Source organism: Canis lupus, chromosome 18 (assembly GCF_011100685.1).
Source record: "Canis lupus familiaris isolate Mischka breed German Shepherd chromosome 18, alternate assembly UU_Cfam_GSD_1.0, whole genome shotgun sequence".
NCBI lineage: Eukaryota > Metazoa > Chordata > Mammalia > Carnivora > Canidae > Canis > Canis lupus.
In genome coordinates, this window is record NC_049239.1 from 16,488,621 (window position 1) to 16,515,334 (window position 26,714).

Genomic DNA, 26,714 nt, shown 5'->3' on the forward strand with positions numbered 1-26,714 from the left:
GCCAATTAGGCCCTGCCTAGGGTTTCTCCAAGTGCATTAGATAGGGAGCATTATACCAAGTGACTTAGGAGGAGTGCCCCATAGTGGAGAGGGCCTTGTTTTGACATTCAGGATTAAGCCACTCCTCCATCATTCTTTCCATCTTGGAAGTTCACTCTTCCCAGGAACTGCTTTTATCCAAAGATGTTACAATTGCTCAAACTGAGGAGGAGCAGGTTTCTCAGGGATTTGCCAACTCATCTGCACTTATGCTGTCTGTTCTTTACCTCCTGAGCTTCAGAACTTCCAGAATATTCTCTTATTGGTCCCATGGTTGTGGCAGAAAAGTCAGTGACCTGTTCAGGGCAATGCTGGGGAGAAAAAAGAGTTAAACTAAAAAATTCTCACCGGCCTATCCCAATTTGGAGCTTTAGAGCACGCATTATCATCTACCCACCCCAGACACAACCACCTCCTATTTCTCAGTTTCCCATTATTTTTGTTTTGTTTTGTTTTTTAAAGTTGCAAAGCCATCTCTGAGCTCTTCGGCTTCTCTTGGATTCAGTTTGAGGACAGGAATCATCCGTGGAATTGCCTGGATCTGTAAATTGAATGCGGTTGCTCAAACAGATACCTATGTTTTCTTAGCATTGACAATCTGATTCACAAGGGCAATAACTGTTTGCCCAAGGAAACCTCTCAACTGCCATTGACTCACATGCTGATAATAGACAAGGCCAACCTTCAGAAGTCATCGAGTCTATCCCCCTTGGAAAATCTGCACCAAACTATATCACAAAGAGACAGATAGGAAATATTTGCCCAAGTGAGGGAAGGTCTGGCTCTACCTTCTGTGGATATTATACCAACCACTATCTTGGATAGTAAAGTGGATGTTCTGATATATCATCCAGGTCCCCTTCAGGAATGAAGAACTTATTACCCCAGCCATTGGGAGTGCTGCCAGCAATCTTCAGCACCAGCCCTTTTGGGAGATTGTCTTAGCTGAAGAAATAAGAGATACGATGGTGATGACAATGGGGATAATGCTAAGTGTAAGGGAGGAATCAAAGAACTATTAAACATAGCCCTCACCTTTGATGGCTCACAGTCTTGTTAGGAAGATGATGCAGAAATGAAAGAAGTATAATTGAGAATACAAGACAGTATGTGATAAACCACAGGGTTGAGCCAGGCAGCAGATACAGTAATTTGGGAATTTGAAGGAAAAGGCATGATGTCCTTTCGGTCAAGGCTAGTCATGGTAGATTCTGTGTATAGGAGGGATTTATAAGGGGTCTTGAGGCTCAATGAAATTAGCTAGGATATATTGCAAATGTGATTGATTTAGATATTTCTTAACCTATCAGATATCACCTATCTTATTTCAAATAAGATGGATACATACTTGGAAGAGTTTATTCCTGCAATATCCATGGGAGCAATCAAATAAAGCTGAATTTTATTTTTTAAAAAAATGCCTACTCATCCTCATAAAACCCTGTGAGATAGGCACTATTACTATTCCACCTTCCAGATAAGGAAGTGAGGCACATGATGGCTAAGTGACTTCCCAGATTACACGGCTAGCAGGTGGTTGTCTTGGATTTCAAATCCAAGCAGTTTGAGCCAGATCGAATGTTTTCCTACACTATTTCCAAGGCAGGTAACTGCTTTCCTTGGAGACACCAAAAGATAAGAATTGGATTGAATCTGTTTATGAAGTGGTAGTTATGGATAAGATACTATGCTTCTGGGAAGAGGAGCTTGTTTATCATTTCTCATCTTTTCTGCAAAAGCAATTTTTGCAGCAGCTCAAGTTATATCCCTAGTAAATGAAACAGGTGCTCATTAGGCCTCCGGGCTGGTGTAGCTCTCACTTGGCAATTGCTGTAAGAGGTGGAGGAGATGAACAAACCTAAATGTTCACTCTGGAAACCTGGACATCATTTCCATTTATGTGGAGTTCATTAACCTCAGTTTCTTTAGACTGAGTTTTAGAAAACAGGCAAATGTTTCTGGGTGTGGAAGGACAAAGGAGAGGAAGTTTGTATATCTTAGACAAAGAAAAAAAAAACAGAAGCAATGGAAAAATATCCCTTTCTCTTCCCTTTTATGGTAGGCTCTGAAGCACATCTACATAGACTGCCTTGAGGTTTTTAGTGAAAATTAATAATATTTATTTTGGAGATAGGACAATTCCTGACCTAATGGCTGAACTATCTTGAGTTCAGTGGCTTTAGTTCAGGTAACCACCTTGAGTTTTGTGGCTTTAATGAGCAGAAAATGTAAGGTATGGAGAGATGTCTGAACAGACCCCATCCACACTGCACAGGGACAGATGACAGGCTTTTCCAAAAATGGAGAAAGCTATGTATTGATCCCAGGGATTCCTGAAGTCCCTGATTTCATTTTAATGACTCTTCTTTGGTAAAGCGTCTGCTGCCATTCACCTGAGGGTAAACATGGGATCAAAGTTCTGATTCCTCCAGGATTAATCATTTTCTTCTTTATCTGCTTCAAAGTTCTTTGATATGGCAAAACTTCCTTTTTCAGTTGAACTCCCCGTATGTTTAGATTTCAATCAATAATAGTAAATATTGACTTGAGGGGTCATTGTTTACTCAGGGGGGAAAGGAACTTACCATTTGCAAATTTTATTTTTTACCCTACTTCTTTCCATAAAAGAGGTTTATTTTAAAATCCTATTAATCTGAGAAAAGAGTTTGGTTAAAATTCTTTCACTGTTTCATCTACTTATTTCAAAACACTGGAGGGAATTTTTCTGGTTTGGTTTGTGGTTCTACACCTTCTCATTGGGCCACATAACAGGCTCTGTAAAAGGACATAATGATAAGACCTACATTTTATGGTGGTTTTGAGCTTCAAAAGATAAAATTATTATAAAGAATTTAGTTCAGTGCCTGGCACATAAGTGCTCAGTAAATATTAGCTATCGATGCTATTCTATTATTTCAAAATTTATATGTATGCAAATTAGAGTGTGTGTTTGCATAATCTAAGAACTACTATAGATTACAGATTCTGAATTTAAGTGGGCTCAGCAATTTTCTTTAAAGATCAATAAGTCTCAAATACCCTTGAACAGAGATGTCATCTATATAGGGCTATCCAACATGATTTGTAAAATTAGGCATGCACATCAAGCCAAGTTGACTTTGTACTTTAAAGTGGTGAACATATTTTCACTTTATAGTTCAAATTCGTAGATTCACAATGTCCGGTGTAGTGAAAATAACATGTATATAAAAAATAACATAAACATAAATGCAAAATCATTGAAATGATTATATGCTAACTGAATATGCACACCGTGTGCATATGTTTCAACATAAATGTGACCAGCAGTATTTCAAATAGGGAACCATAGGCCTGTCATGAATGACAATGGCCTTATTATTTTTCTTAATCATAGACAACTGGGGAACTGCATTGTAGAATCACTGATGCATATTTTTTTCAAAAGGCAAATCCCTGGGCCTTACTCTGGACTTACTGAATCAGAATTTCCAGGAATGGGATCCAAACACTTGCTCCTTTAATGACAGTACTGCCATAAACAACTAGAAAACGAGGGAGCGAAGATGAAAGTATGGTTTTTAGACATTGGGTAACAGGCCTTGCAAGACTGTGATCCACGAAGGCAAACAAATGAAGTGAGCCCTTCAATTGCTTCAGCATCCTGCCTGGAGGCTGTTTCCAGTCCTTAGCTCAGCAAGAGGGAACCCAGAGTCTGAGGGTCTTGCTGAGGAGTTCTGGGAGGCTAGGGGGGCTAGAATTTGGGAAGCAGCATATCAAAGAGGAGGAAGTTGCACAGAGAAAACTCTGGAGATTAGCAAAGTGTTTGCTGAGTCTGGCTGAATGCTGACTTGTGCTTGTGGAAGCTCCATGAGCCTGGGGACAGACCCACCCTCCGATAGACCTCCCCCGAGCTAGTAGAGGCTCGGTCCTCCCCAGAGATAACCATTCAAGGTGATTTTTTCCTGTTTTCAAACTTTCTGAAAATGGGATCACATACTGTATGTTGCCGAGGTGGGGGTAGTTGACGGTTCTGCTTGACATTATGTTTGTGAGGTGGATCCGTGTTGTGTGGCAGTAGCATTTGCATGGTCATTGCTGTGTGCTCGTTTATTCTATGATTCAACCACATGGTATTTATCATTTGGCAGTTAGTGGAACTTTGGTTTTTATTTATTTATTTATCTATCTATCTATCTATTTATTTATTTATTTATTTATTTATTTATTTATTTTTAGCTATTACAGATAATGGTGCTGTGTCTTTTGGCTCATATACATACATATTTCTCTTCAATATAAATATAGGAGAGTACTCGTTGGGTCATAAGATAGATGTACATGTAATGCACACTTTCCCAGAATGGTTGCACCAGTTTCACTCCCACCACCACTCGCTGTCCCATATTCCCACCAACAAATGATATTTCCAGTCTTTTAATTTTAGCCATTCTGGTGGTGGGGTAGTAGTATCTCATTGTGATTTTAGTTTGCATATTTCCCTGATTCATCATAATATTGAGCATCTTTTCAGATATTTATTGGCCATTTGGATATGTTTCTATAGGATTTCTGTATTTTTCTTATGGATTTATAGACATTTTTACATATTCTGGATACAAGCCCTTTGTATATGTTTTTCAGATTCTAAATATAAAATCTCTGTGGCTTGCCTTTCACTCTCTTTTTGGTGTCTTTTCCTTTTGGAATGGGAGTTCCTACATCTAATTTATTCTAATTTATTCATTGTTCCCTTAATGGTTAGTGATTTATGTGTTCCATTTAAGAAATTTTATCAACTTGACTCCATGAAGATTTTCTCCTTTTTTTTTTCTAGAATTCTTTTCCCTTAAAGATTTTATTTATTGATTGATGAGAGACACAGAGAGAGAGGCAGACACAGGCAGAGGGAGAAACAGGCTCCCCGCAGAGAACCTGATGAGGGACACGATTCCAGGACCCCAGGATCACACCCTGAGCCCAAGGCAGATGCTCAACCACTGAGCCACCCAGGCATCCCTAGAAAATTTTCCTACAGTCTAAAAGTAGCTGAATCTTATTTTCAGTGTTCTCTCGTGTGGATATCCAACTGACTCAACAAAACTCTCTTCTCCCTTCTCTGCTGTGCCATCTTTCACATAAATCAGGTGTCACTTATTGATGGGCCTTTTGCTGGATTCTATTTCATTCCATGTCTGCTAATCTATCCCTGGGCCAACCTCACAGTCTCCGCTGTAGTAGCTTTATAACAAATCTTGATGTTCAGGGGCACCTGGGTAGCTCAGTGGTTGAGCATCTGCCTTTGGCTCAAGTTGTGATCCTGGAGTCCTGGAATCGAGTTCTGCATCGAGCTCCCCACAGGGAACCCACTTCTCCCTCCCCGCAGGGAACCTCCATCTCTGTCTCTCTCTCTCTCTGTATCTCTCATGAATAAATAAATGAAATCTTTTAAAAAAATCTTGATGTTCAGTAATCTGGCTCCTCCAACCCTGTTCTTTTTTCATCGAGATTATCTCAGTTATTATTCTTTCCATATACATTTTAGAATGTTGATCAGTTTCTACCTTTTGCTGTCAGTGGTAGCAACTGTGTTCTGGGAATTTCTCTATTTTACCTAAACTTTCTAATCTCTCATCATAATCCTAATATCTTTATATTATCTCTTTTATTGTCAGAAGGTCCAGTGGTAATATTTCTTTCTCATTTTTATTATTGATTTTTTGTGCCTTCTCTTTTTCATTGATCAGTCATGTCAAAGTATTACTAGTTTTCCTAGGCTTTCCAAGGAATGCTTTTTGTGGCTTTGTTAATCTTTATTTTTCTTCTTAAACAATTTCTGCTCTCAGAGTTATAATTTCCCTGCTTCTATTTACTTTGGGTTTCCTTTGATTTTATAACTTCAGATAGATACTTAAATCACTGATCTGAAGCTCCTTTGCTTTTCTAATATATATATTGACATCCATTTACTTCCCTCCAAGCACTGCTTTGGTTTCATTATTCAAACTTTCTATGTCTGATTTTCATTATTATTCAATTAAGTATTTTCTAATTTCCATTATAACTTCCTTTGGATCACATGTGTTATTTAGAAGTGAATTAAGTTCCAAACGTACAGAAATTTTGTAGTTTTTTTTTCATGGTGGTGTTATTGATATTTGACTTATTTCCACAGTGGTCAAGGAATATACCCTCTGATTTTAATCTTACAAAATTTATTGGAGAAGCTGGTGAACTAGCATGTGTCCAGTTTTTTTTTTAAAGATTTTATTTATTATTCATGAGAGACACAGAGAGAGAGAGAGAGGCAGAGGGAGAAGCAGGCTCCATGCAGGGAGCCTGACGTGGGACTCGATCCTGGGTCTCCAGGATCATGTCCTGGACTAAAGGCGGCGCTAAACCACTAAACCACTGAGGCTGCCCCCAAAATGTTTTTGATTTGGTACCAGGCACTATATATAAAAATGGAGAGGAAATCGAAGCTCTGCATAATGTTATCTTCCTTCAAAGAATATGATCTTTTACTTCTGGAAGTGGACCTTGAGCTAGTGCCTCCAGATCACCTTATGACCAGAAATTACAGTGATTTGAATGAAGTTGGACGTCAGTATCTGGGATGACCGATCTATTTCCGGTCTACTCTTAGTTCTTATATATAGTCCTATGGAATCCTTTTAGAAATAGATTCCTTTTCTCTGACATCCCTTGAGCTTCAGCTTTTGCCCCATAGGCCTGTGTCTGCTAAAAGTTCTGCTTAGCTTCTGATTTACTGCTTGTAATAACAGTGCTCTTTCTCTTGAAAGGATAGTGGCACCAAATGCTAGAATCACCTCTTTGGGCTTCCTTCCTCTACCTAAGACATTTTCCCTATACATCTTAACTGTCTTGGTGTCTGTGTATGTGTGTGTGCGTGTGTGTGTTCCAGCTTTTTAGTTCTCTGTGGGGAGTTTGGCCCAAACAACTGATTTTCAATGGCAAAAAAAGTAGAACTCCTAGACCAGAGAACTTTATGCTAACAGAGTAATCTCATCTCATCTTATGTGTTAATTGGTTCAGTAAACACAGACTTATGTCTGGAATTATCCTGGCAGATTCAAGAGCTAAAAACAAAAAAAACAAACTCCTCCCCCCACAATTGTTGCTGTGTTAAGTCATTAGGTTTTAGAGTGACTTGCTATATCACTGTGGCCAGCTGATGCAGATTTTGGTACTTGTGTCTGATTTGGGGACTGCTATTAGCGAAACCCCAAACATGTCTTTGGCTTTGGTACCACATGGAAGCTGGAAGGGTCTCAAGGGTCACAAGAATGTTAGTGAAAACTAAAGGGCCTCAAGGAGAGTGTTAGGAAAAGTCTAAAAAGTCTCAAGGAAGCTGTCAGTAAGAGCCTAAAGGAAAGAGAGGAACTATTATTAGAAGCTAGAAAAACAGGACACTTGTTATGTAGGATCAGAACATGAAAAATAGAAAATATAATCTAGTAATAAACTTGATGATCTAGCTAAGGAAGTTTTCATGAAGAGCACTGATGGTTCTGCTTGGGGTTTTTTAGCTACCTATAATAGAACAGGAAAAGGAAAATAACCCAAGAAAGGAGCTGTGATCCCAGAACCCTAAGATGGTTCCCATGATCTCTACCTCCTGCTGCTGCATGCATGGTTAGGTTAGGAGAGCAGAAAGAGATATAGCAGAAGGCATTTCACAGATGTAGTTAAAATCCCCAATAGTTAACTTCCAGGTAATCAAGAGATTATCGTAGATGGGCTTGATCTAAACAGATGAGCCCTTAATCAGGCGAGTCCCTTTCCGAGAAGAGACTTGAAGTGTGAGAGGTCATGGAAGAGCCACATGGCAAGGACCTGAGAGCTGAAAGCAGCCAGAAGTGGGACTTCCATTACACAACCCAACGATATCAATTCTGCTATCAACCAAGGGAGTGTGGAAGCAGGTCTTTATCCAGTGGAGCCTCCAGAGAAGAATGGCTGGCTGGCACCTTGACCTTATAAGACCATGAGCAGAACACGTGGTTGAAATATGCTGGTCCCCTGATCCACAGAAACTGTGAGATAATAAATTTGTGTTGCTTTGAGCTACGAAGTTTGTAATAATTTGTTACGCAGAAATAAAAAATGAATACAGCAACTGTTTGATTTCAAGCAAAATTTGAAGAAATGTAAGGGAGCCAGGACTCTTTAGACTTGAAGATAAAAGTATGTATTTTCTCAGTCTCTTAAGATAGCAAACTATTCTCACATTAAGAAATGGCTTCCAGGCAAAGATCAAATCTAGGATGGACCTGTAAGAGTCATCCTTTTTAAAACCTCAGAATAATTTAAGATGCCACCTCCTAGCCTCTTTTAAATAGACAAAACTTCTAAAGATGTTAGGGTCTTTAGATCCTAACAGAGAGTCTGGGATGTGCTTCCCAGACTCTCTGTTGAACAGGGAGGCTTCTTAGACTCTGGAGGGATTGTCAAGCAGCAACTTCGTAAGGACTGCAGGTAGAAGAGAGCTCATCTTAAGGAGATCTGAGGTTGTGGCTGTCTTGGCCCATACTTCGCATCAGCAAGTACACGTGGGTGAGCGCATGACACTTACAACATGATGTGCAGAGAAGCCCCAGAACACAAGAGAATTTGGTTGGTGGGAGCACTGCCAGCTTGAACTGAGAGTAAGAACCAAGCAGCAGCATTGGGCTTTCATGAACAAATCAACAGTACGCGCCTGACCATTTCCCAGACCTACCACAGACCACTGCGTGCCTACCCTTGTGCCTCCTTCCCCTTTCAGCTTCAACCTTTGAATCACCTTCCTGACTTCCAACCCTCTCTCTCCTCCATGATGGCCAAAGTCACTTGTGTCTTGCACCTGAAGCGCATGGCCCCTGAGGGATCTATGTTGCTCTGAAGGTCAAGAACTTTTGACACGAGCTTTTGTATTTTAAATCAGTGTTCTGGCTCAGGTGCCCTTGAGCTGCCAAGGACCTCTCCAAGTGAAAAGAGAGCAAGGTTGTTGGGGAAGGGGATGGACTGGCTGGCTCCTCCTTTTTTGCCTTCAGTATTCCCCATCCCTCCCATCAAGTGAGCATGAATACTTGTGCAAGCAGTGTGTATGCAAATATACGTATTTGGGGGAAGGGGGAAGTGCATTTTCCAAGAGGATCTCCAAGCAATCTCTCCTCCCCCAACTGATATATACCCTTCTCTCCAATGAAGCAACCTCCTTTGCCCCTTTATAACCAAATCCATTTCCCTTACTTTAAAAGAAGAACCCAGAGAGCTCTTTTGTTGAACACAAGGCATATAAGAAAGACAGGGGCTCATATCAGACATTGCATAGAACCCAACCTACTAATTACTCTCCCAGCGTGGTATCTCCGTTGGCCAATCACTCGGTAGCCATGCCCAGACATCCTCGATGTGGCCACTGAACTCCCAGGATGTCCTGGTTAGCAAACACCAGCCTCCACACCGATACAGAGAGAAAGCAAGAAGGAAACCCCGCCACTCAGGCACATTCCTCTCAGATCCACTTCAAAAAAGAAAATGTGGGCCGACTGACTACATAACTCCCCTTCGACCACCGCACCAGAAAGTTCCTACTTCCTTAAAACCAAAGAACCTAAGAAGAGAGTTGTCTACGATGAGCTGCATATGTTTTTTCCTTCCCCGAGGGAAAACCTGTCCGACTTTGGGTTTCACCGCTCATAAATTATCAAGTTATTTCTCACTTGTGGCACAAATATCAATCTGGTTGGTGTACGCACCCACACATCAGCCCAGACTCAAGAGAGCTAAATTTACAAAACATTAAATCAATAAGCATGTGTGAATGGGCAAACAGCGTGATATCCTTAACTTAGGAAGGCCACAGCATTACTGTTAATCATCTGTTTTGCAACTTCTGAAGGTTTTTTTTCCTTCTAATTTTATAGTGTTGCTAGAAGCCTAGATGAGTGCGGGCCCTCCTGTCAGAAGAAGAGAACAACGTGCCTAAAACTAGGAAATGGGAGCTAGTTCCAGGGAGATGGAGCCGTGGTCATCTCCAGAGTGTGGCAAGCATCGCACGGTGCTGTATTTATAAGGAAGAAATAATAAGTACTGTGAATTGTTGTGTTGTTTAAACTAATGAGGAGGGATCCCTGGGTGGCGCAGCGGTTTGGCGCCTGCCTTTGGCCCAGGGCACGATCCTGGAGACCCGGGATCGAATCCCACGTCAGGCTCCCGGTGCATGGAGCCTGCTTCTCCCTCTGTGTCTCTGCCTCTCTCTCTGTGTGTGTGTGACTATCATGAATAAAAAACAAAACAAAAAAAATTTAAACTAATGAGGAGCCCTGGAACAGACAGGGCTGCCAGATGTCTCTCAGGAAAATACCAAACTTCCAGATGGGGAGTAGAAGAAGATGTAGGAACAGATGAATAAAAATAGCATTCCTCTCCCGCCTGTGTTCTGGGGCTCCCCCCAAAATATGTCTCCAAGTCCACAAGAACAGACTTTCATCTCTTCACATGAAAAAAAATATCCTTCTATAGAGAAGCCCCCACCCCCGCTATAGGCTATCCTTTTACGTTACTACACAAATGTCCTGACAGGCTACTCTGGGGCACTTACACTGCAGTATTTTCCAATGGCCAGAACTTTTTCCAAGCCCTGGGTACTGGAGGGCACCACCAGCAGGTGGGAGATTCCATCTGGTGGAGGAGCCTCATGATGACTACAAACTGGTGGAGGCCAGGGGTGAATGCAAAGAAGGACAGTAGCATGGAGAGCTCTGAACTGCAGAGCGAAACCCCGAGAAACTCTGGGTCAAGGAATTGGCAGGGGTTGAAGGTGGGAGTGAGGAGTGAGATGGGCAACAGACATTAATTTGAAGTCTGTGTAAACACATAGAACAGAGACCGCCTGACAAGAGCTGCCAGGCAGCTTGTAGCCCCTCCATTTAGTCATTTGATGAGCACAGAGACCAACTCTCAACCGCTCAAACAAGTCCTTCGTGTTGACTCTACCACTGTTACCACATGTGAACACAGCTCCTGGGCAGCTTTTCTACTACTAGAATATCAAGAAAATATACTAACACTTGCAACAGGAGAAAATCCACTAAATACGAGATAATTGGGTACCTGGGTAGCTCAGTCAGTTAAACATCTGCCTTCGGCTCAGGTCATGATCTCTGGGTCCTGGGATAGAGCCCCTCCTGGGACTCCCTGCTCAGCGAGGGGTCTACTTCTCCCTCTGCCCCTCCCCTTGGTTGTGAGCCCTCTCTCTCTCTCTCTCTCAAGTAAATAAATGAAATCTTAAAAAAAAAAAAAAAACGAGATAATTTAGGAAAGAATAAAAAAAGGAAAGCAAAACTGAAATTACATTTTCAGAGAGATTCAAGACTGTATCTTGAAGGGTAGGTATGTTTTTAAAACTCTTGAAATATCTCTGAGGGATTCACAACAAATTATTCACAAAGTCATCTCTAGGGCCGGGAACTGAATGAGAGAGAGAGCTTAGTTGTCACTATCCATTTTTTTTTTTTTTGAACTATTGAGTTTTGCCCCAGGAGCGTGTATTACTAGTTAACTTACTAAATTTATAAAATATATCCATAAATTAAGAACAAAGTACTATAGAAAAGGAACAGACATGGGGCTCCTGGGCGGCTCAGTGGTTGAGCGTCTACCTTCGGCTCAGGTCGTGATCCTGGGGTCCTGGGATGGAGTGCTGTTTCAGGCTCCCCACCAGAGCCTGCTTCTTTCTGCCTATGTCTCTGCCTCTCTCTGTGTGTCTCTCATGAATAAATAAATAAATATTTTTTAAAAAAGAGAAAGAAGAAAGAAAGAAAGAAAGAAAGAAAGAAAGAAAGAAAGAAAGAAAGAAAGAAAGAAGAAAGAAAAGAAAGAAAGAAAAAGAAAGAAAGAAAAAGAAAGAAAGAGAAAGAAAGAAAGGAAGGAAGAAAGAAAGAAAGAAAGAAAGAAAGAAAGAAAGAAAGAAAGAAAGAAAGAAAGAAAGAAAGAAGAAAGAAAGAAAGAAAGAAAGAAAGAAAGAAAGGGAACAGACAACAAAAGGTTTTAGAAAGTACACTTTGCCTGATCTGAGGAAAGCAGCCACATCCTAGAGACTGACAGGGAAGCCAGGGCTGTGGATGAATGCAGTAACCTGCCCTCTAGACTTCTTCCAGCCTGATCCTACCTACAAGTCCAGGCCTGAAGCCGCAGCCTCCAGCCCAGCCATCCCTGCTGTGGACCCCACAACCCACGTTCTTCTATCCTGCCCATTTCTCCTGCCTAATGGGCAATTTGGAGTTTTTCCCATAAACTGACCTTTGTATTATTAGAGTTTGGAGGGTTTTGTTAGGAACTAAGGACCTCCCCTCAGACTTAAAAACATTTTTCCCTTGATTCCAGCTATCTTTCTAGTTTACTCAATACAGTTGTGGATGGCTTCACCACCTTTACTATCCTACATTCTTAGTTCTATGTTAGCTTTATGTTTCAGAAATGGTGAAATGTACATCAGTCCAATAAAATATGAAATAACAAAAAAAAAAGGAAGTAAACGTTGGTTGAATAACAGAAGAGTTCAGATAGCAGAGCAAAGCTACAAAGAGACAACAAATCTCACTAATATGAACTTTATGAAAAGAAAACAAGGAAAAAAAGGAGATACTATTAAAGAAATAATAGAAGAAAATTTGTCAGAGCCAAAGAGACATGAATCTTTAGATTTGAAATTGCCTTTCTCATAATTCTTCTCTTTCTGCTTTAAAGGGTAACCACATAAAACTATAATTAATAATAATCATTTATAACTAATTAAACTATACTGTTGGACTTATAATATGTAAAGATGTACTTTGTGTGGCAATAATAGCCCAAGCAGGAAGGAAGAAAGGGATATTGTATTGGGGTAAAGTTCCTATATAATGTTAAAATTAAATTAGTATTCATCTGAGTTGAATTAAAAAAAAAATAATCGCCTGGGCCAAAGGCAAACGCTAAACTGATGAGCCACCCAGGCATCCCTGAGTTGGATTATTTTAAATTAAGGGTGAATTTACTCACCAAATTTCAAGAAGGATGCATGAATAAAGACCCACAAATAGACATACCATTGTGAAATTTCAGGACTTCAGGGGTAGAGGAAAGATCCTAAATACTTGCATGGAATAAAAAGAAGTCACCATATAGAGGAGTAAGAGTCAGACTGGCATGAAAGCAAAGTTTTCAAAATTCTGAGGACAATAGTTTTCAAGCTAGGATCCTACATCCAAATTATCAATCAACAATGGTGGTAACATAAAGACAATGTTAGATATACAGAGTCTCGGGAAATTCACATGTAAAATTTTCCATCTAAAGAATATCCTGAGAAAATAAGATAAAAAGTAATGTGAGAGAGGTTGTCAGATGTAAGAAATGATGCCACTAATTCAGTGCCCACTAAAAAAAAGAAATTCCAGGGGGAGAATTCTACAGCAAGCCTGGAAAGCCATGCTCTTGGTCCAAATTGGAAGAGCAAATCACGGTCTTCTATAAGAGTGGATTTAAGTGAAAACCAAAAGAGAGCAAAGGTAGTTTTACCTATTTCTGCAAAATCCCATCAATATCTTCTCTTCCTCTGATTTACTCACCTGACAAAGCATAGCAGGTTAAGCTCAGCTCTCTGCCTCTGCTATATGTCTGCACGTCAGGGGCTATCCATGACTAGGGAGGCAACTGTGACTGGGGTGACTGGTCTCTAATACAGGACCACAAATCCCACAGGTACCCCCAGAACAGACTATCAAGGCTATAATACTGAATTTCCAGTCTCACTCTCCCATCCACCTGTTTTACACTATTGTCCTCAAACCTCATACAGCTGTTTCCCATTCCTAACACTTGATAACCTACATTATTGCTTTCTTGATACAATATACACATTGTTCTATATGATTTTTCTCCTTGTGGTTACAATTGATTGGATCATTGCGGACACCCCCATCACACACATACACACACACACACACACACACACACTCACACCACTGTATGGTCTGGAGAAGCAGAGAAAGAATGAAGCAAGTATACAGAGACGCCAAGACAAGGGGTGGAAAAGATTCCATTTGGGCTTGCATTTCCTGGTTCTAGTTCCTTCCTGAGGACCAAAAGATTTTTCGCCCTGAGTTCAATAAAATAGGACTTTATCTTCATGTGAAATTACATATCATCCCTTGCCCCAACTGAGTTGGGTTCAGTTGGCTAATCAGAATCATTTAGGCCCTTTTTGGGGACTTTACAAACTGTCTTCCGCACACATTCCTCTAGTTTGGAGGTAGATTTCTGGCCTGAGTTGGCATACCTCTTCCTCTCATACCAAGTTCTGAACCAGAAGATAAAGGAGTCAGGCAAATGAAGATAAAAGTATAAGGTTTATTGCCGACTAACATTGAATTGAAGGATATAACCTAGGTATGTGACAAGAGAGGATTCCTGATGCTAAATCTCAGAACTTGACCAATTTCTCCACCCCTAACAGGTAGCATAGAAAAACTATGACCTCCCCCTGCAGGGGCAGAGTCTTTACCCCTAAGTTTACATTGTGGCATATCTTCTCTGCAATCAGAAAAATCCTAGAAAGAAAAGAGAGAAAGGAGGGACTAACGTACAGAGTCATAGTTCCTGTTCCTAAAGTCTCACAGCACATAAGAAATTTGTTCTTTCCTGGGGATGAAGAAGGGGTGAGAGAGTCCAAGAATGTAATGCAATGGTTCCTCTACAAGGACAGAAACCTGTGGATGGGGAAATACTTAGTTCCACATAGTTCCCCTTGAGCCTGGGAAAATTGCTGATTCCCTGTTCATTGTTGTCATACTGAGGCAGGGTCCCTTTTTTTGTATACCCTAATGCGCAGTAAGGCTGCCATTGTGTAAAAAAAAGGAGACACACAAAATTTCAGTAAATAATGGGAAACCATTTTGAGACAATCTTTAAAAATAGAGATTTCTCCATCTAGAGTGGGTATGGGAAGTTGACATATATGCTTGATCAAGACTTCTTAATCACATCTCATGAAAGATGATTTCCTTTGATGAGTTATAGTCAGTATTCCTTTTTTTTTATTTATTTATGATAGTCACAGAGAGAGAGAGAGAGGCAGAGACACAGGCAGAGGGAGAAGCAGGCTCCATGCACCGGGAGCCCGACGTGGGATTCGATCCCGGGTCTCCAGGATCGCGCCCTGGGCCAAAGGCAGGCGCCAAACCACTGCGCCACCCAGGGATCCCTATAGTCAGTATTCCTACATACACCATAGTCTTTTACAACCCTTAGAATAATGTAATCAGTTCTGAGTCACCAAAAGTAGCTTATGGCCAAGGCCTTCTTGCAAACAATTGCTTCATTATGTTTCATCTATTGTAGCTAAAATAATATGACAGATGCCTCCTGAAATAACAATGAGATTTTCCCCATAAAATTAATTCTTCATAGACAGATAGCTAATGATGGCAGCTTGTTAAAAGCTTGGTTCTTCTGCCCTTCTCTCCTGGCTACCCTGTCCATACTGCATTCGAATCCACGCAATTAATATGATATACCTAGCCCCAAAAGATGGATCAAGGAAGTATGTGACATTAAAGCTCTTGCCAGGGAGGTAGCTTACTCTGGTCTGGAGACTGCTGGTATTGGTAGCTCAGGATACTGGAATTAGATATTGTTCTTTCAACCTGCTAATAAGACTAAGATAATACTAAAAACAACAAGATCCAGGGGCAGAGATCTTTATTTTGCATATCTCTCAACATAATTAAGGTACAAGCTGATCTTTAGAAAAAAAAGCACTCAAAGACCCCTGCAATCAGCAAACTTTTTAAAGACAATACGTGGATTAGCTACAAAACTTTAACTCCTCCAATAAGAGAAACTCTTCTTTCCTGATTTATTCCCAGGTTGGTAGTGAAAATAAGACTTTCCCTAGTGGTGATATATCTCAATGCCATCTGATATTTATGGCTGTATTATTCAGAGTAATTAGTTGCAACAGATAACTTTGAATCTCAGGGGCTTAACACATTAAAAGTTTCTTTCTCACTTTCATCACAACCCAGCGTTGCCCAGGCTGGCCTCCATATTCTAGGACATCTGTGATCTGTGTATGCTCTCCAAGGTTGTCTCTGCTGGGGAAGGGAGACATGGAGAAGGCTCCTACATGCCTCAGCCTGGAAGGGATATAGTCAGAGCCCATTGGTCAACTTACTCATATATTCCTAATCTAACTGCAAGGGGGATGGGAAAATACATAATGAAGGTGTAGGTTGATCTTTAGAAAAACATACCCTAAGAATGCTATGCCAAATAATTTTCAAAGGCACTACGATAGAAAGACCACTGAGTATTTGGTAAGCACGATCTCTGTCACTGTAGCTAAGCACAGCTCTCATGCTATCATTTAAATCAGTGATGGTTTATTTTAGCAAGGCAGTCTTACTGTGTCAAAACCTACATTTTATATCTTAAATCTATAGCCAGAGTAGGTATTGGCATGTCTAATTAAATCTTCAGAAATTGTGAGATACACTTTCTTTTTCCCTTTGCTACACCTGTTAATAAAAGCTTATTTTCACGGATAGGATATTTATTTGTACTGAGTCCTTTAATTTCCGAGACTCATTGGTTAGCACCCTCCTATCAAGTTTGCTTTAGTCACAATGGGTTGGAGGGCCACCGACAATGCCTCTTAAAAGATGATCCTGCAACGTTATCTAAGAAATCTTTAAGATTCCTGGGTGGAGACAGATGGTGCAGCTCAGCAGTAAAAGAATCAGAGTGTACCAGACTGTTTATCTTATATGTGGATCATAAATCTCCAGACAATGACTGATCGTGCTTCTGAACTTCTCCAACTAGCTCCTCCGATGTCCTCGTCATAGTGCAGAGAGAACCAAGTGCCCTTATTATGGTAATTGTGAATTACACAGGCAATGGAAGCACAATGCACTTGACCAAAACATAGTGTTTGATTTGCTTTAAGATAGAAGTGAGCCAAGAAGTTGCCTGACAACAGATTGTCCTCATACTTGAGGTTGTATTCATTTACTTACTAGTAATGTGTGAAGCAGATTTGTACTGTGTTGTTTTCTAATATTTGGGGAAAAACATGTCCTCTGTGATGTCCTCTGACAAAGTAAGAACTTTTTACGTATATAATATGTTACTTATAAGGGAGGCAGAAAAATACAGTGTAAAAATCTTCGGCTTAGAATCAAATTTCCTGGGTTTCAATTCCATCTCTGCCACCTATTAACTCTGTACCTATGTCTCAAAGCCTCAGTTTCATCTGTAAATACAGAAAAAATGATATTACCTACCTTATAGTGTTATTATGGATAATGAGATTGTTTTAATAAAGAATTTAGCAATTCATGTGCTAACATGAGAACTTAACCAGGTGCTGCTGTCCAAGGTGCTGAGGTGAGCTCTGAATCATAGACCATTATGACACAACACAAATGGCTTGCCCAGAGGGGTACAGTATGTGGAGTCAATCAGGTTGATGGCCTTCCATTCAGTCAGGCTAGATCTCTTTCATTTTGACTAAATTGAAACGGGACTACTGATAAAATGCTCACAGAAGCTGTATAATGAGATTAAGTGCCACCAAAACACCTAGCCAACTTGAGAAGACAGCTGTTTTGACTTGATTTGTCCCTCTTCTCAATGAATTGTCTAAACTGACCAATGAATATCTTTGTGGACACACTTTAATTTTTAAAATAAAATACATATGCAAATTCATTCATTATATGAGTTTGATGTATGAAAGGAAATTCATTATGAGAATGTGTTTAACCTGCTAGGCATCCTATCAGCATGTTATACTCATTTATTAATTTATTATGATTGGAATATAACATCCAAACAGTTGATAACTATCATCTATTAAATTGTACTTAATAATCAAAACTCTTTTTGACATCTTATTATGTATTATATGATTTATTTTTTTTATATTTCTTGTCCACCTCTCTTATGAGAGAGTGTATACTCCATAAGGGCAAGGTATTGTCTCTCACACACCCCTTATCCCTAGAGTCTGAAACTGTGCATGGAATATAGAGGACATGCTAACAAATTAGGTAACTTAAATGAAATGGACAAATTCCTAGAAAGACAGAAACTTGAAATTTACTCACAAAGGAATAGAGAATCTGAAAAGACACAGAACAAGTAAAAGATTGAATTTGTAAGTTTAAAACTTCCTACCAGGAAAATCTCAGGAGCAGGTGACTTCAGTAGTCAGTTCTACTAATTGTTTAAAGAAGAGTTAACACCAATCTTTCACAAACTTCCAATAATTAAGGAGGGGCACACTTCATAACTTATTCTAAGAGGCCATGATTATTCTGATGGCTAAACCAGACAAGAGTCACCAGAAAACTACAGACTATATCTCTTATGAATATATATGTAAAAATCCTTAACAAAATACTATCAAACTGAACCCATATAAAAAGATTATATAACATGACCAAGTGGTATTTATCCCAGAAATGCAAACTGGTTCAATATACAAAAAATCAATTAATATAATATGCCATATTATAAAATAGAGGACAAAAACATGATCATCTTAACAAATCCAGAAAAAACATTTGGCAGATTTCAATACTCTTTCATGATACACACATACACATACACACACACACACAACAGAAGGGAATTTTCTCATGAAAGACATTTCCCCAATTCACAGAATGGGAAAAAATGTTTGCAAACCATATGCCTGACAAAGGATACAAATAATCCATTTAAATATGGGCAAAGGGGACACCAGGGTGGCTCAGCAGTTGAGTGTCTGCCTTTGGCTCAGGGCGTGATCCCGGAGTCCTGGGATCAAGTCCCACTTCCTGCTCTCTGTGTGGAGCCTGCTTCTCCCTCTGCCTGTGTCTCTGCCAATCTCTCTGTGTCTCTCATGAATAAATAAATAAAATATTTTAATAAATAAATAAATATGGGCAAAAGATATTAAAGGACATTTTTCCTAAAATATATACGAATGGATAACAGACACATGAAATAATGCTCAACAGCATTAGATTTTAGGGAAATGCACATCAAAACCACAAGATACCACTTCAAAATGATTAGGATGCATATAGAATAGCGATATAACAAGTTTTGGGGAAGATGTGGTAAAATTGGAGCTCTCACATGTTGCTGATGATGATGTAAAATAGTGCAGGAGTTTGGCAGTTTCTCTAAATGTTAAATATAGAGCTAATACAAGACCCAGCATTTCTACTTCTAGAGAATTGATACCACCTGTCCTGTACATGAATGTTCAAAGCAGCCGCAGTAAATCAAGAGTTGGACACTTAACAGTGGGCATCAGGTGCACCGAACCTTGAAGTCCTTATGCTAAGGGAGATTATTATGTTACAAAGGGTCAAATATTATAATATTCCATTACAGAAAGTGTCCAGAATAGACAAATACACAGAAACAGAAAGTATATTGTGGTTGCAAGGGTGGGGAAGAGGTGATGGGGAGTTACTGATAGTGGCTATGCCATTTCTTTTTGGGCGATGAAAATATTCTGAAATTAAATAATGGCGATGTTGCAGAACTCTGTGAATATGCTAAAACCCAATGAATTGTATGCTTTAAAGTGGCAAAATGCATGATCTGTGACTGATATTTCAAAAAAAGCTATTTTTAAAAATGTGAATAAAGACACACAGTTAGTTAATAGCCAAAAATAGTCAATAGGGAATTCCATTCCTTATGATTCCCTCTTACAAAACAAACAATCAAAAAATTAAAAAAACTGAAGGGAATCCAAATATGTAGTTCTCTATCCATTGCCCTATCTCTTTACATCTGTTCTGCCACCTTTTTCTTGAACTTTGCAAAAAATATTTGTTCTTAGTTTCTTTTACTACTTCACTCCCGGCTTCCCAAGAAGCCTGCTTCTCCCTCTCCCTCTGCCAGCTACTCCTCCTGCTTGTGCTCCTTCTGTCTCTCTCTGTCAATTAAAAAAATTAATAAAATCTCTTCTAAAAACGGTAGGTAACATTTGATGGGATTTTGTACCTGTTTTTGATTAGCTATAGACATGGATAGGTCACCCTTACCATCACTCCCAGATTACCAGCAGCAAAACTCTTTGGTTCTTCCAGTCTGAGGGTGGGGAGGTGAAAAGAGCCATGAGTGGGACCAATGAACATTCTCTTCCCTGATACAGGGCCTAGTTTCTTAGTTTCAATAATATAAATTCATGTTAGGCATGAAAGCTGAAATTTTCTATTTTCTTTTTTAAAGATTTTATTTATTAATTCATGAGAGACACAGAGAGAGAGGCAGAGACACAGGCAGAGGGAGAAGCAGGCTCCACGCAGGGAGCCCAACGTGGGACTCAATCTCGAGTCCAGGGTCACAACCTGGGCTGAAGGCAGCGCTAAACCGCTGAGCCACCTGGGCTGCCCTTTTTTTTTTTTTTTTTTAAAGATTTTGAAAGCTGAATTTTTCTCTTTGGTTTTGTATTATCCAGACCATGGTTACATACAGTTTTCATATGTTGGAGGATCAGCTGTACAGGTTGCTTTATGAGGTGACCCTTGATTACATTAGTAGACAAACACATTTGGGATGACAATGAGAGTGATTTCAACTTAGGAGACAAGAAAGGAATTGAACTCAGAATTAATATCTTAACTGATAGGAAAAGGAAAAACAGTCAACAATTTTACAAAAATGTCTAAATGCCAATGCTACAGGGTAAACATCCCAGGAAAACCTGACAAAGCTAGGGGCCCGTGAATTTGGCGTGGTCCACTCGTCCTCATAAGATGAATCTCCAGATAGCTGTTGTAGCCATCTAGTGGGAAATATGTGCTAATAAAACCTGCGACAGAAAAGGTCTAAGTTCCTTTTGAGCAATCAAACAAAACCACCGTCCTCACACCTCAGAACTTGCAACATTTTTCATTCTTGAACTATTCTGACATCCCAAAGATTCGAGTGTGTCCAGGAACCAAACACACCTATTTTTATGAGGTGAAGCAAGATGACTCTTGTGCCCAAATAACTTAGCCTTGGCAGGGGCTGGGGTTCTTTCACTGGTATTGTTTTAATGCCCAGAAAAATGCTTTGTTTGACACATATTGCAAGACAAGTACATCTTTCAAGTGTCAGATTTCAGATGCCTGCATCTTTTCCTAGTCCCTTACCTGTCATTATATGAAACTTTTATGACTGCTTGCAGATAAAGACCAAAGACACAAAGGGAAGAAAAAGAGAATAGTTTAGTAAATAACAGGTCAGCAGTTTCAGCTCGGCTGAGGAGCTGAGCTGCCCGGCCTGAGACTGCCCAAGCGGCTGGGTTCAGGGGTCCTTAATACCAGCGAGGGAGAGGGGGACTTTAAGAGCTCTCATGTCCTACTGTTAGTGGGGCTACCGCCGCTTCAACTAAGCAAATCACAGAATCTCAAGCCAATCCGTTTGCCTCTTTCTTTATCTGCAAAATAAATCTACTAACCTTGCACTTTCTTCTGATATACACTCTGGCTACAAACGATTGCTGATGAAAAATAGTTAGGAAAGCAGATGACGGCTCTAGATGGAATAAATACGAATTAAATAAATTAAATAAAGACAGCACACTGCAGGCACAAAGAAGAGAACTTCTTTGGTTTCTCCGTAACAATAACAGCTTACATTTATGGAAGGTTTTGCTATGTGCCAGGAATTATTCCAAACACTTTACTTATCTAACCACTTATTTAATCCTTTCAGAAGCCCCATGAGTTCAGTATTTCATCTATAACACGCGGAGAATAATAATTCTACATCACAAAATCGTTGGACCAATTCCAGGCATCGAGGAAGCACTCAATAAATGCTAGCTGTTATTATTCGGTTCACAATCTTCTCTTTTTTGCTCCTTGAAAATTCAGGCACTTGCTTCTCTCCAGTTTTCTTGTGTTGTTTTTTTTTTTTTTACCTTTGTGACATCCCCAAAGTCATAGACACGACCTCTTTCCATGTTTTGGGATACAGTTTGTAGAGCTTGAAAGGTTGGACACATTTAAAGCAACAAAGGGCATGCTTTCTTGGTATCTCCTCTTTCCTCCTATCTTTCTATTCTCCTTTTGCTGAGGTCCATGCCATGCTTAGTCCTGATATTTGAACTGTACATTCAGATTTACCAGGTAATTTTAAGTGTGCTCTCTCCATACAGCAGAGTGGTTTCTAGGCTTGGGTCCTGGCTCAGCATTTACTGGGTGTGTAATTTGAAGTGATTCACCAACCTCAACCCACGTTTCCTCACGTGTAACATGACATTCTTAAAATTACATATCTTCTGGATTTATTTTCAAAAGATATAACACTTATAGAGGATTTACATAATTCCCAGCACAATGGAAATACGCATAGTAACTGTTAGTGGAGGTTGTTATTTGTAGTGATAATAGTGATTATCTCTCCAATATCTATTCCACCCCAAGGGTTCATCTGAGCTAGTCATGGTTGCACACTTACCCTTGTTGTGCCTGGCTGTATCTTTACTGACAGCAAAAGGAAAAAATATTCAATAATTTTATAAAAATGCCTCAATGCCAACTCCACTTGATAAATATCCTTGGGGAACCTAGAAAGCTAGGGGGTCCATGAGTCTGACATGTAAATCCCCAGAGATTTGCTGTGGCCATGTAGCGGGAATTGTGTCAATAAGACTGGCATGTCACCCAATTCTAGACAATAAGAGCAGAAGTCTGCTGGCAGGTTTCTGGGAAAGATTTTCTTGCTGCCAAGAAAGAGCTACAAGAAAGAACCGGTCCCTCTTCTTTCTTTGGATATTGTCATGCCTGGGGTGATAATGGGAACAGCTGGAGCCATCCTGCTGCCAGCCTGTGGACGAAGCCAATACGCGAAGGAGGGCGGGGGACCTGGAACCTTGAGGTGCTGGGCTTGGAGCTGCCCTACCTCTGTGTTCCTAGTTACATTTTTTACTGCCTGGGTTGTTCTGGGCTAGGGATTTCTTTTCTCTCACTTGCAGCCAAAAGCACTCTCTGATACAAAATGTTGATAATAATAATAATAATCAGCAGCAGCAACATTTGAGAAAGACTGAGGATGATTCTCTATAACAAACTTTCCAAGAGGTTCTACAAGTTGTGTTATAACAGTGGTCCCCTGACAAAAAACCTGAAAAATCTTAGAAATGCAAGTTTTTGGGTCCTCCTCCAGACTTCAAGTTTGCCAGCAATCTGTTTGGTTGTTTTTTTGTCTTTCGTTTTTTGGGTTTTTTTTTTTTTTTTTAGATTTTATTTATTTATTTGAGATACATAGAAAGTTCTGTATAACAAACTTTCCAAGAGTTTCTCCAAGTAGATTATTTAATCCAAGTATTCACAAAGGAACAATCCAGTTCTTATAACCCATTAAAAGGTGCCATGTTCTCAGTTTATGTGTGGCAAATTGGCTTTCAGAATTTCTTGGGCTTTATTTTTCGGCTGGATGTGCTGGAGAATGAGGTGAGAAAATATCATGCTCCGTGGGGTGTGATTTTGTCTCCTCTCCCATCTTATTATGAAAAATAGGGGGTTGGTTAGTTATAGAACTCTACAGGGTAATGATCAACTAACGGTTTCCAATCACCTCCTTGGTCTTTTTTATTATGACTGCTTCCTAATATAAACATTGGCTTTGATGATAGATTATCAAATAACCAACATATTTTCGGGAAAGTAATGCCTGTTCTGAGGATATTTTATCAACATGATTCTGTATTTGATTTTACATTTAGATTGATTTTTTTCTGATAACCCGATAGCAAACATCCCTTAAATCAGACGATCCATCTCTTACTCTTTTCAACCAGTACTGAGAGTCTCTGCTAACTATTATGACCATTCTTTTCCTAACTTCATTGTTGCTTCTCAAACTTCAGGATGGTACAAAAATCCCCTGGAGGGCTTATTAAAACAGATTGCTGGCAGGGGCAACTGGGTGGCTCAGTCAGTTAAGCGTCTGCCTTCAGCTCAGGTCATGATCCCGAGGTCCTGGGATTGAGCCCCGCATCAGGCTCCCTAATCAGGGGGGAGACTGACCCCTCCTCCCTGCTCATGCTCTCTTTCTATCTCAAATAAATAAATAAAAGCTTAAAAAAAAAAAAAAACCAAGCCAGATTGCTGGCAAACTTGAAGTCTAGAACGGGCTCCAAGAACCTGCATTTCTAAGAGTTTTCCAGGCGGGTACTCAGGTTCTTTGTCCAGGGACCACTGTTATAACACAACCTTCAAAACACTCTAGTTTAATTTTTAATACATTGGATATTTAGAAGCGAGTAAAGCCCACCATAGGTCAGAAATATTTTCTGATTTGAGGTCTTAGTATAGAATTTACACTCAATATAGAATTTAAGTGTAGTGATTCATTGTTTTTAACCTACGTCTAAGAAAACACTGCTTGGGCTTTTTTTTTTTTTTAATTTTATTTATTTATTTATTTATTTATTTATTTATTTATTTATTTATTTATTCATGAGAAACACAGAGAGAGAAAGAGACACAGGCAGAGGGAGAAACAGGCTCCCTGCAGGGAGCCTGATGCGGGACTTAATCCCAGTACCCGGGGTCATGACCTGAGCCGAAGGCAGACACTAAACCACTGAGCCACCCAGGTGCCCCCAGTGCTTGGGCTTTTACTGTGGTTCTTCTCCAACACCCTTCGTCTCTCACCTGGTAATCTCACCAATGTTCCCTGCACCACGGCTTCTGCATAGCTGTCTCTGACTCCCCTCCTCACTTTCACGCCACCTCTCTCAGGAAACAAGCACTGCAGGAAGCCTCAAACTTAGGATGTCAAAATACAATTCCCTCTATACCTATTGCTCTTGCCTGCTATTCCAAATTCCTCTGGACCTCTGGACCTTCATACTTTCTGGCCTTCGTTCAGGCAACTCTCTGTCCTTAGAGCCCCTTGTGACGGGCTTTCCTCACTTTGGAGACTCAAACCAAATCTCTCTCCTCCAGGACCCTTTCTCAGTTCTCCCTGAAGGAAGGTATTTCTTTCTTTTCCATTCCTCCCTCTTTTCATGGGTTCACTGATCAGATCGGGCCCACCCAAAATAATATCCTTTTTCATTAATTCAAAGCCAGTGATTAGGGACTTTAATTACATCCACAAAAATTCCTTCACTTTGCTCTGTAACACAGCTTAATCACAGGGGCACAATCCTATCATATACTTAGTCTCACTGAACATAACCGAAAAGGAGATTATTCAGGGTGTGCACGTAGGGAGTGAGGAATCTTCGGGAACTCCACCCCAGATCTATTGAATCTGGAACTCTGGAAGTAGGAATCAGCAAACTTGTGGTTTAACAAGTCCTCCAGGTGATTCTAATGCAAGTGAACACTTGAGAACTGCTTTAGACTATTAAATGAAACAGGAGTGCAAACAGGAGGTTTAATGATACTGGGTGGTCATGGGGAATTCAGTAACCTCTCTGGGCCTCAGCGTACCAATCTGTAAATTGTGGAGTTGGGATTCATCCTTTTGTTTTTATGGCTTGGCTGTAACTGTAGCTGTTTGCTTATTGTTTGGGAGTCCAGCCTCCTCCCGGTTCCCATTAACCCTGGGAGTCTGGGAGCCTCCAGGCTTGTGCCAGAGACATCTCCTACTGGCTTGGAAGAACTGAATGCTAAATATCAGGACTCCTGGAAGTTGGTTGTAAATCTTAGCAGCTTGAAATTGGCCATGCTGGGAGTGTTTACTCCACAAAATTGGTAGATGTTACAAATATGGGCTCTCCTCACCCCTTCTCAGTATATCACTGCCCTGGTGAATTGAGTAATGCCTCCCCTTTCCCTGCCATGCTAATATTCTGTACTGATAAAGAAAATGCTTGTCCTTCTTATGTTCTTCCAGAATTTTCAGGGGCACAACACACACATTTCTTTTAGCCGTGGGCTAAAGGAGAACAAGACTATGTTAGAAAATGCTTTCGGGACTGTGAAACATGGAGAATTCACGTTGCAGCCTTAAGCTCCGAGTATTGGGAATGAATACACTCGCTGTAGGGTGGATTGGTCGTGGCCAAACTTACGTGATCACTTGCTTGCTCTAAACCCCCCACCCCCCACCCACCCCTGTGTCAGCTGCCATCTTCTTTCCCTGTCCGTTTTTGCTTCCTTTCCTGCTTTGAGATCTCTAGACATGGGGACTGAAATGTGTAGGCTGCAGGTGCAGTCACCTCCCCCGAGGCCGGGAGGGTACTGGCGCAGGGACTGAGCGCGTGGCTCTTGGTGCCAACAGCCCTCGTGCAAGTACTGGTTGTGCCTCTTTTGAACTAATCTTCAAGAAGTCCCACCTTTCTGCTGCTTTGTTTCCCCGCATCTGGACTAGAGATAGAGTTGGCTCTACTCTCCTTGCCTGTTAAAAAAAAGTGAATTTATTCAAAGAAGTGGAGCACAAGGCCCTGTTTGGGAGCAAGAGATGCTGGAAGAATGCAGGAAAGGGCACCAGCTGAACAGAGGCCCAGTGGAACACACACTCACACTCACACGGGGGTGGGGGGCAAGGCCCTGCCCTGGGGGGGGGAACCAGGACCCCGGCCTCCCCACTCCCTTGCAGACACTGCTCCCCTGTTGTTCATTTTCCTTCTTCCCCCTCCACCTATTTCCTACTTTCCCTCTCCATCTCTTTTTTTTTTAATTTTTATT

General features: G+C 40.4%; 1 long non-coding RNA gene across 2 annotated transcripts in view; it reads left to right on the top strand.

The window, feature by feature from the left end:
• The window catches only part of LOC102152765, a 37,872-nt gene extending 26,622 nt beyond the window's left edge, over positions 1–11,250 (top strand). For both annotated transcript variants that reach the window (XR_005373200.1, XR_005373199.1), the window contains one exon: positions 9,951–11,250. This is a non-coding gene — a long non-coding RNA (uncharacterized LOC102152765). The remainder of the gene's footprint in view (positions 1–9,950) is intronic.
• Positions 11,251–26,714: the final 15,464 nt, after the last annotated feature.